This window comes from Anticarsia gemmatalis, chromosome 19 (assembly GCF_050436995.1).
Source record: "Anticarsia gemmatalis isolate Benzon Research Colony breed Stoneville strain chromosome 19, ilAntGemm2 primary, whole genome shotgun sequence".
NCBI lineage: Eukaryota > Metazoa > Arthropoda > Insecta > Lepidoptera > Erebidae > Anticarsia > Anticarsia gemmatalis.
In genome coordinates, this window is record NC_134763.1 from 7,090,460 (window position 1) to 7,102,747 (window position 12,288).

Genomic DNA, 12,288 nt, shown 5'->3' on the forward strand with positions numbered 1-12,288 from the left:
AATGAATTAAGGACTATACTACTTGGTAGCCTGTTACCATTTAAGGTGCGATAATAAATTAGCATTTTTGCCTATATTACCTAATTTCATATCTTGTATTCAATCTTAGGAACTATTAACGTTCCGCTAAAACATGTGACAATATAATAAAAACATATTTTTACTACTTTTTTATCTAAATAGCATAGTTTTACCATTTCCAATATTCCTATGGCTAATAGAAAAAATACATAAATGATAAAATTTTGTTTTTATTAATCTGGTTTTTGATAGTTTTCCTTGAACTTTAGCAATTTGGTAGGCTTAAAACACTTTCATATAAAATAAATAAGACCGAAAATTTACATTAAAAAGTTTTATATTAGTATCAATGTCATGTATTTGATAGCTAGATGAGTAGCTGACCCGCGCAACTTCGCTTGCGTCACATGAGAGAATGGGTCATATTTTTCCCCATTTTGTAATATTTTTACTGGTACTCTGCTCCTGTCGGTCGTAGCGTGATGTTATAATAGCCTATAGCCTTCCTCGATAAATGGCCTATCTAAACAACCAACAAACAAACTCTTCAGCTTTATAATATTAGTATAGTATAGATAATATTGATTAGTACAGGTTTTTAGATTTTTATTAAAATTATTTTATATTAAGCAATACAGATAAACAGTTATATGTTAAGCTTTCCCGATATGTCATACAACAGCCATCAACCTTAGGACTAAGTACAAGTCTGTACTTACTACTAACAATATAAACGAATAACTTACTACTATTATAAAAAATCAACTTCTAACAAGCCTATTTAAGCGGAACCGGAGCCACGCAGGTCACCCAGTGACTGTATATTTAGCAAAAGCGGCCTTATACCAAGTTTAAAGTTACAACAAGTTATTTAATGTCTTATTTTGTAAACACATAACGTCACTTTCTCTGCTATAAAGTTTCTAATGATCAAACAGTCGGTTGTGAATGTAAATAATATAATCGGCCGATAAAATACTCCATCAATGGTTTGAAGATTGAACTAGTTATGATAAACTGACTTGTGCCCGCGGCGTCACGTGGCTTACGAGCCAATTTCACAGTTTAAAAAGTGCCAGATAACTTGTGTATGAAAACAACAGACAAACATTTCATTTGATTAGTTAACTGATAATTATCCAAATGTAGTGAAACTAGGCATATTATAGGTATTATTATTCATATTAGCACTCGAAGTCATTAAAAACAATGCTTATATTATGAATCGAAAATACGAGTATTTGAAGAAAGGATTTTCCTCAAATCTAATTTTACTTAAAGCAGTAAGCCTAAGCTATAATATGCCGTGGTTTCTCGGTTGAAGCAGTCGCCGGTGTCGCCACACTTATATTGCACGTGGTACCTTTAATTCGATTCCCACATTAGCCAGGCAGTATCTACTTGTTTCAAAATACTTATCAAATTATTCCTTGAGTGAAGTATAAACCTAAATGTAAGTAGTCATAAATAAAATATTAAACGTATTTTTGCCGCGGGTCTTTATTAATACATAGTCTAACGTTATAAATTGTACAGCAAAAAAGGTCTAAGCCTTACAAGCACTGATCGTATTTCCTACATATAAAATAAAATCTTGTGTATATTGGGTACATTGCTAACAAAGCCACAATGGTCCGTCCCTTGCCCTTTGCTACACAAACTTTTTGATTAGAAATCAATCAAACCCTGAACTATGTCTGTGGGAACAATTCACGACTGATACTGAAGGCATTTTATATTGAAGCACCATTTGATTTATTAATAATTAATTAATTTAAAGGAAGTTTGAAAATATTGTACGAAGAGGTGTTCTCTGGTCTCTGCCTACCCTCATGAAAAGAAGTCGTGATTTTATGTATGTATTTATGTAATTAAAAAAATATAACTTTCTCACTAAAATTGTTCTAGTATTTGAGTATTTTTACAATCAATGGACATTTGACCCTTAATACTTGTTTGGTTATTTTTGAAATATTTGCTTTATGAGAGAACTGAACTAACGACCTTCGTGCTATACAGGGCGGAATGTTGACCGCTTAAACCACGCTTTTCAGGGTCAGGGACATCGTTAATTTTACGGTTATATAAAATGTGTATTTGTATTAGAAATACATATTTCAACGTTAGGAATAGGAAGCTAGGAAAACTTTATTAAAATACATAGATTATAACGTAGTGATAGTACTTTGATAACTTAGTATAGAGCCTGCATTGCAATACAATTTCCGAATGTGGCAGAAATAGGTATACAACATTTAGAATTTAGAACCGCAATGGCAGACTGGACTGTTTCCAATTTGCTACGGATACTTTTCTTTGGACATTTACGGAATTATTAATTAAACACGAAAAAAAGACGTGCATGCTCTATTTGTCGATCTAAAATGATATTGTAAAAACTTGTCGAAACCTCGTTCGAAACCATAACGATTAACTCTCTTATTCATAAAAACACATGAAGTTATGAAAGGCTTATAAAGTGTTTTGTTTCTTTCACTCCGTAGCAAAATGAAAAAGGAAAGCATAATTTAGTAGTTTCATAACTAAAATAGGTTTATAGAGAGTTTATGAAAAAGAGGGTTAATCTTTAAAGTTACATACCTAAGTTACATACTTATGTATTAAAATATACTTCTTTACATATGGGTCAAACTGTTAAACGTTAGTCATGCCAGTTTAATTATATACTAGAACAAACCTAACTTCCAAGTATCAATTATTTCCTTATAATTAGGTTAAAACGACATTTAGTTTTTAAATAAGTCTCTAGGCATTTGAGGGTAATTGTAAAAGGTTAGTTACTGTTAAAATTACACACTCAAAGCTCGATTTGAAGTAAGTCAAGGCTGAATAATGAAAAAAGTTTATTTCATTTTGACCGATCTAGTCTTATGCATTATAAATACTTAATTGAATTAATCTACCATTTATCTAAGTTTTGGGTTTAAATAAGGTGAAACGTAGATGATTTTGATTCTGTACTCTTGTGCCTACATCTTTAGGGTATAATAGGTGTAATAGGGATGATGACGAAATTTGTTGTCCTTCTGGGAGATTGTAAAAAAATATTTCATATCTCTATTTATTAGTATCGTGAAAATGAATAGCAATCACCCAAATTAATGTTCACACCTTGGCCACAGCAAGGCTCTGCTCTCGAGCTTTGGCAGATTGAGTTCACCAGTAAGGCCAAGTGCAGGTTGAAGACTTTAAAATGTACATAACTAAAACTTTAACAACTCAAAATCTTACTCTAAAATATTGCCGTGCAAAAAGTATATTACTCACCATATCCATATATAGAAGAGGTAAAACTAAGCCAATTTACCCTTTAAAGTTATCGAATTTCACATATTCATTTAAGCGACTGAGGAAAACAGAAAGAGCTTAAAAATTTTTCATTAACGAAATGCACATTTCAGTAAAAATGTTATGTGTCAGTACTAAAACATTGTTACTACTTTGTGACAATTCTACTTAACGTGAAGTTGGAGTTTACACCAAAGTTTTTAATGATACGAGCGAACTAAGTTCCCAACTATAATGGAAAAGAAAACTAACAAACGTTCACTTTGTATAACACTGCCTAAAAGACAATACTTTTTTTAAAGAAGAGTCATAGACGGTACTTTCGAACAAGTTATTAAGTAGCTAGTGAGACGCGATTGACAGTATTATATCAAAATTTTGTCATTGCTTTCACTCCTAATTGTACAATTATCTCAAGTAATTCAAAGTGTTAAAAACGATAAAAAGACACAACAGCATGAAACGTTCAATCATGGTTTTTTTTATTAGCCCCTCGTCTGTGGAGCGACCGGCTCCCGGTCGGTGTTGAAAATGCCGCATCTGTGGAGCCGGTCGCGAAAATTTCACCCCTGTTGTAAGGGGTAGTTTTTTTTCTCATATTTAGGAGTTTATATATAGTTACTTCCATTTTTAAATCTTACGAAAGCTTCATAAACAATCAAAATTTAGTTACTGGACCAAGATATCGGCGGGTATACGTAATTTAAATATCGTAATTATCGATCGGATCGGACGGATCGGATTTTCGGATCGTACCCACAAAATCGGCTTCACAGACAAGGGGGTGTATTATTAATAATTAACTAATTTTGACCTCCGAACCTACAACCTATATAATAATATATTTTTGCGAGAAAATTTACCAAAGCTACAATTAAATTTCTTTTTACCGACATTAAGACATAGCTAATTCCTTGTCGTCATTATTTACGTATGTAAAAAAAAATCAAGTCTATTAAATACCTAAGCATATTTTTTTCTAAATAAGTCACTCAAACACTTAATAAAAATTCGACACGTTATGACAACAGTATTGTCAGCTCAAGATCGCGTTACTGATTACATCAGGCAAAAAAAAACATCGGCCAATGACACAATACTACAATAGATACACGTGCCACGGTACCTCATAAACTTAAAAGACATTTGAATAGACTTTTCTTCATTTTTTAGTACAATTTGTTCTTCAAAAGGCTTTTAATCCTCACACTTTTCAACGACTTATCTCTAAGCAACGGTTCTTCTTGTTCTAAGGGTTAAAGTTCATCACCCTGGACGAAGCCTCTTACAATTATAAATAATAAAGGCTAAAAACTAAGCCGCAATGCGCGCGTTAAAACCCTTGGATTTCTAGAACATTTTAAAGCTGGTTTTACTTCAAAAATTAAAAGCATGATTATATGTCTTTAGTTATGAAACACACACAAAACTACGTAATTTCGGGACCAGTATTAATGTAATTTGAATTGAAGCTATCTCCCTGTAATTATGCCATTGGACTATCACTGCCCTGTATAGAGAACCTAATCCACAAAGGCACGTATACGCAAGCAATTAAGTCGTTCTATAAATCTACATATTGCCAAATTTCATAGCATTGCATGTGTTCATTAAGGTACACGTATTACGTTACAAACATTTGCATTCACTATATATATATACTACGACTTAATTTATATGCTATATGCTAAAATTATAGCACGCAAGGAACGCTACAAACTACAAATTTGACGTTAGAATATGTAATAACATAAACTAAAATTACTTACAGCGTTCCTAGTCCGTGGGGAATAATTCCAGCACATATTGTTCAAAGCGGTGAAAAAACGGTCATTAGTCTTCCCCCGGTAATAGGTTCTCGCTCAACTGGTTCGGTCGGTAACATGTCGAAAAAGCGTATGCAATAATGTTTATATAATACCTACGAACTGATGAATTAATTAGAAATTTGGAAGCTCATCGTAAAAAAGGGCTCGAGGGGCTTTGATTCGGCCTCGATTCTTTGATCTCAGCGAGGCGTCGCTCCGTACAGAGATTAATAACATAACAGGCCGTATAAATCTCTTAACGCACTTTTTAACTCAAATAAAATGTCTTAGTTAAATTTAATGGGTTCGATAATCGATAAGCACTGCTTTCGGAACGAGGAATCGGTTTATTTTCGTGTTTTTTCAACAATATTAGATTATTTTTGTCGACGGTCTCCGATAAGATCGGTAGATCACAGTCGTTGAGCAACATTAATAGTGATTTGTAACTAAATTGAGGTTCTTCTATGAGACCTTGGTTTCAAATTGTGTAAACAAATAACCTTAATGCATTAAATTGTCTTGCTGTCACTAAAACAACCGTAGCAGAGAGACTGGGAACTTTTTATACAATGATTTAGCGTTGCAATTGTGTAATGGTGTGTATCCCGAATAGTGTTGGAATCGTATTTTGTGTGCAAGTTAGCGTTTTCTGTGTATTGGAAATCGTTAACGCCAACTGCATTCGTATTCGCAGTTTTTTAATTTAACAAACTTGTACGAGAGCTTTCACGTAAGCTGTGAACTTGCATACAATATGTGGCGAAGTGGTTGTTAACAGACTTTTCTGTGCTATTGTATAATTGTTCTGTTTTTAAAGGGTACTGTAGCGCAATTCTCGACAATCAGTACTGTCGAGTATCGAGAATTTGACATTTAAAATGTACTGCCAAAATAGTTCTTACAGAGCCCGGTAGAGGCGCTAATCTTCGTGTAAAATTTCTCGCTAGCTAGCTGGTTGTCGGTAGTCTAGTAGAAAAGAATCGAGCTATAGTAATTAATATTCGTACGCAGACAGATGATTTTCTGCTATCCTAAGCTACATAATGGTACTAATGTTGCAACATACAACTCATTGACTGTTTAATGATCAGAAAAATGAAGCAATCATAATCATGGTCAGCCCGCTGAGAGCGTCTATTGATGTGTGAAATGAGGCCTACGTGCGCAAAACTGTCAACTATAATATCCATCAATGTTTTTTTTTTATACTATCGTATTACCTACTTGTTAAGGATTTTTCATTTGAAATGATTGTATAAATTAAGTTCCAATGTCGAATTAAGATTATTTTTACAAAATAATCTCGATTTCAACTCTTCAATAACGAAAAAAATATATATAGCGAATTCCATCAATAATCGGCTTAATAGACTCCTACTTAAACCCGATATGAAGATCTAATATTGTAATCACCAAAGCAAAAGTTTGCTACTAACTCTTTATAAATACTTAGTCTTAATTTAATTATTGCTTGTAATTTTGGTTTTTAACTGTAAGCTTATCATGTAAAATAAGTAAATAATAATTAATAAACCCTGTACCTCGATTCTCTTCCACTATCGACTACCGACAACCGGCTAGCTATCGAATTTTGACATTTAGAATGTACTGCCAAAATGTTTCCTGCAACACCCGTCAGAGGCGCTGATCAGATTTTCATACAAAATTTCTCGATGACAGGTCGGTTGTCGGTAGTCGATAGTAGTAGAGAATTGAGCTACTGAATATTTGTGTCACAAACTTCAAAAACATTAAAATTTGATTCAATTGCAGCTAAAACCAGTACAACATAAAAAATAAGGTCAATGCTACATCATTGTAAAGTCGTAAACACACGATTATGTTATAACGACCATAAGTATGCATAAGTTTCCCACATCGTCACTAATTCTAGAACTACGTTCAGACTAACGTGTAATTTAGTTTCATTGTTATAGAATATTCTGGACTAAGGTAAGGCTGAAATAATTAAACATTGTAGCTACTGCTATATGCTAATTATAACGCTATTCAATGCTAGGATTGATAAATAATAGCAGTGAAGTTTGACATAGAATATCTATATTATTTATTTGCTTTATTAAGGTGGTCAACTTAGTCTCAAAGTTGTTCATGTCTTTATATCCGCTTAATGACTTATTAAAGAATACAACAAGCGTAACCGACTTTTAACGGCTCATACATTCGTTTACACATTATATTTATAACCTCACATACTGTAATATAACACTTCAGTGTATGGCATAATGAGATATAACTTATCCTGAAGAATGATTAGCACCTAATCAAGGAAACGTTCAGTGCTAATACGAATTTTAGATCACTCATCTATGAAAAGTCTTGGTCAAAGATAGCTTAACCTACTGATCGTTTGACGCCGATGAACGCAACTAGTAATGAGATATGAGTACTTCAAATGTAAGGTTGAAATAATTAAGCACAGTTATAGCTGCTGCTAATTATAACGTTCGTTATTCAATGTCTTATGATTGATAAATAATAACGGTCAAAGTTTAACGTTGTCATTTTGTTTCAAATTATTCAATGACTAAGCATTTATGTATAAACTATGTATTAAAATGGTCATTAACATCATCAACTAAAAGCATTTTAGTTTTTCATTAATATAGACTTATTTACGCACTTTGTTCTGAAGCGCTATTTTCTTCAACTATCGACTATCGAAAATCGGTTAACTATCGACAAATTTTGTTTAAAAATTAGATCAGCGTCCCTTGCGAGCGCCATAAGAACAACTTTCAAGTTCATTTTGAATTTCAAACTCTTGATACTCGATAGTGCCGACTATCCAATAAAATATATTATTATACGATAGTGTCGTTATTTCTTGGTAAATACAACTAAACACTAAGGTATAGAAAATAATAGCAGGTTTCATTTCCTATTGATAAGTATTAGTTAGCCTAATATAGGGAAGTGTGAAGAATTGTTTTGACATTGATTTTTTTTTTATCAATAGACAACCTAGCTATTAATGAAAAAACGAGAACATAGATTTGTCTAATGCCACAAATAAATAGATGCATGATGCTGAACTTCAGTCTTGTACTTATATTTATTTTACTTTATTTGGAAAATTACGCTATTTCAGTGTTCAATGTAGTATGTACATATAACGGAATATTTTTTTAAATATTAAATGTATATACATAATTGTATTGAATGTAAAAACTACGTTATTATAAATTTTGTTATAAAACCTATTTAATATGTGGAAAGCGGGCTTTAAAATTAATTCAATACTATTTATATCAACCGTGAAACGTAAATTAAATATCAATAAAAACCATTCATCATCCAATAAAATTGAGATGACGTTTACGCAAAACTAATATAAATCTAAAAGGTCATCGTATTACATAAAGATACTTTATAAAATTCAAGTGTTTACGTAACCTTATAAACAAGTATAGCACCGAACTATGTCATAGAAAACATATAAGCCTATAAGAAGGAAAGTTGGATCAAATGTTTAAATCACATTGGACTTTTGGACATTCGTTTGGATTTCGCAGTGCTAATGTATCAATCGCAAAACTACATCGAGATTTTGAACAAACTGCAGTTAAGTGTAATGCTTTTAAAGTCGTTATTCAGTATAACTTTTAAAAATAAAACTTCTACACTATAATCTAAGTATTGTGTTATGGAGGCTAATAAACAACAGACACAAAGTAGTACTAGTTCTGAAACAACTATTTTTCAGTCGGTCAAATATGGTCGGTGCGGGACTTAGGTAGTTGCGCTAACTGGCCGGTAAACGATTAATAGGTTAAGCAACGTAAGCACGGACATTGTATAGATAGATGGCCGAGTAATGGTTTTTGAGGTGAGCTTGGGAAAGCACGTAAAAGACGGTCCCGGTTGTTGTTATTAAGCCAAATAAAAGGCCTTCGGGCAGTTTGGGCAACTTCGACACTAAGTTGACCACTAAACATACGATGAATGAATTGGGTATCGAACATTCGAAGTTTCTATACTGCTTATTCACTTGTTTATTGACTGTCGACATGAACTTCGCTTGCGTCACATAAAGACAAAAGGTTACAATACATTCTTATAGCTGTCGAGATTCCATTTATCAAATTCTTGCACACATTCTTGACATTTGGAAGTATGAAGTATGCTTATCAGATCATTACTTTCGTTGGCAACGTAAAACAAAGCCGTGTCAAGGGCATAGCGTGTTAAAATATAACGCTGTTGATTTAAACTTTTGGATGCTAACCTTTGAATACAACTGGGAACTTTTTGAACTACATACATATTATGTACATCTGTCTTCACCGTCGGATATAACCGGTGTATGTGTACATACGAACATAATATCACGCTTGTTATATCTGAAAATGTCTTTACCCTTAAAAAGACAACTCCCGCACTGAGAATTGCTCTTGTGTCGCGGGGACATTAACAAACATACAAACAACGAACACAAAGCACAAATAGACCCGAAACAATTATTTGTGGATCGCAGAAATAATTGTAACGTGTGGGAATCGAACCCACAACCTCCCGACGCTATGGTAGCGGCGTGGGAAACTTTACCACTGCGCCACGGAAGCAGTCAAAAAGCAGAGATTTTTAAAATTCACGTTACGTCATTAACAATGTTAGTCCCATGTAATAGGGAGCGAGTCTATTGCCATAGAACACGTTACCAAATTCTGATTAGCTACTTTTAAGAAGTATTCTAATATAAATTAGGAAATAATAGCACTTTGCAAGGCCCGGGATCAGCATCATGATCAACAAACGGATATACTAAGGACCGCGCCCCAAACTCTGTTCTTTGAATTTTATTCCGCAAAATCTTCAGGGATTTGCTCACAATGTTTGGGTTTCAATTACGCTCAAATGAATAAAACTATATTGAAAGGAATATCGAATATGGACGTAACAGATCCGTATTAATTCATCTGTAAATATTTTCACGGATGTAATTTCCCGGAGGCTTCGGTTTTAATCCACTCACACTTCGTTGGTTGTGTTTGTCAACCCTTTTACTACTTACCGGTTTTTACATACTTTCATACATTCAGAAATACATACATACGTATATGCATACATGCATACATGCATACACGCATACATGCATGCACAAAATACAACCTCGTCTCGCCACTTACTATGTCAGTTCCAATAGGGGGCTCCTAATGCCATAAACTGTGTACGTTACCAAACTCCGGCCTACTATTGAGAACTATTCTAATATAAATTAGAAAGTGCTAATAGCTCTTTGCTCGTCCCGGAAATCGAACTCGAGACCACGTTATCAGCAGTCGTATACACTACCGACCGCGCCGCAGAGGCAGTTTTCATTTCTTAACATTATAATATTATTTTTATGTCTTCGATGATTGAATTTAAAATTACGTGGTCGACAAATTCACCTTTTATTACTCAAAGATCGGATCGGGAAGTCGCAATTAGGTACAAATTGAATTTTCTACCATTGGGCCATCGACGTATTTAATTGTCTATTATAATACCCCAAAGACTTGAGTCGAGTACTTCCGTATAGCTACGAGAACGAAGCTACCATTTTGTTTTAAAATTACCAATGTTACGCTTATCTCCAGTAGTATATTTTTATGTATACATAATAATATATAACAATTACGCTTGTTATACCCGAAAGTGCAGGCAAAGATGTATGAAATGCTGTGTTTTGCTATCATCAAATTTGTACCATGTATTACATGGTCAATTAATGGTCATCCTAATACGTGGAATTGAGCCTATTGCTATAAAACGAGTACAGTATCAAACTCCGGACTACTATCGAGAATAATCTAATTACATTTCGACCTTGGTACCGAACCCGGGACCTCGAGTTTTGCAGTCGTATAACACTGCCCAGACCACAGAGGTATTCCCAGTACATTTTCATATTGCTACATTTTCTAGCTATTTCATTTAAGCAGCTTGTGAAAAAGTAACTCTTCCACGGGAATTGAACTGTTTTCGTTGCAACTATACAGGAATAATTTAGCACAATGTTCAGCAGTTTAAGTGTGAAAGCGTAACAAGCATGTAAAAAGTATTACTTAAGCACTGTTAATTAAGTTGTCGTCGTTGTCCTTTAAAAAAAATAGCTAAAGAAATTAGCTCGGTTCTCTTCTACTATCGGCTACCAACAATCGGCTAGCTATCGAGAAATTCTATATGAAAATCTGATCAGCACCTCTAACAGGCGTCGTAGGAACTATTTTGGCAGTACATTTTGAATGTCAAACTTTTGGGAATCGTGCTAGGATCTAAATACAAGCCCCTTAGGCATCAGAATAACAAAACGGCCAATTGACTTGTAAATAAATAGAGAATCAAGTACTAAGCATACGTTTTCTTTCAGAGCGGAGTTGGGTGTTTCCAGTACATTCTGCAGCTGAATACAGTAAGTGTTGTTGAAACTTTTAACGTGTTTATCTTTAAGAAACGCTCGTGTACTCTTGTCTAATGCACCGTTGTTCTTACTAGTGGATATTTACGACGGTGGAAGCACAATTTATATTGTTTTTGTACGCCTCTAATTTATTATTGTGTGCAATTAAATGACTTTTTTGTGGAGAATGAAATTAGTGGCGTTTGTTTACTGTAATATGTTTAAGGTGATAAGTTTTTATATGTTTGAATGCACTTAACTCAGTTTTAAAAAGTTGAATGTATTTTTATGTACGATATCTACATTAGGAGACTTTAAGAAGTCTAACATTACTATGTTAGAGTACTTGAAGTACGACCTGCGATTGAGACGATGTCATCCTAAACGCTACTGTAATAGCGACGACTGAATTTCAAACTGTAAAGTTGTATAGCTACAAAAGCTAATAATCTATCTATATATATAAAAGAAAGTCGTGTTAGTTACACCACTTATAACTCAAGAACGGCAGAACAGATTTGGCTGAAAATTGGTCGGGAGGTAGCTTAGACCCAGGAGATGGACATAGGCTACTTTTTACCCCGAGAAAATGACGCATTTCCCGAAAAAAATCAGGCGGCGAACGAAGTCGGGAATAATCAATTTTATAATGACATGAATTAACAAAATTCCGTTGTCATGGCAACTGTTTTAATGGTGGATATGCCATACATAACGCGACTTCGTTATCTATATATATAA

The 12,288-nt window shown here is 33.7% G+C and overlaps 1 protein-coding gene across 4 annotated transcripts in view; it reads left to right on the forward strand.

Moving 5' to 3' along the window:
• The window catches only part of LOC142980972 (nephrin-like), a 173,831-nt gene that overhangs the window by 36,609 nt on the left and 124,934 nt on the right, over positions 1-12,288 (forward strand). For 3 of the 4 annotated variants that reach the window (XM_076126612.1, XM_076126616.1, XM_076126614.1), the window contains exon 2: positions 11,518-11,559. The exons of the other annotated variant lie outside the window; for it this stretch is intronic. The gene's annotated coding sequence lies outside the window, so the exon portion shown is untranslated. The remainder of the gene's footprint in view (positions 1-11,517; positions 11,560-12,288) is intronic. 4 annotated transcript variants of the gene reach the window in all.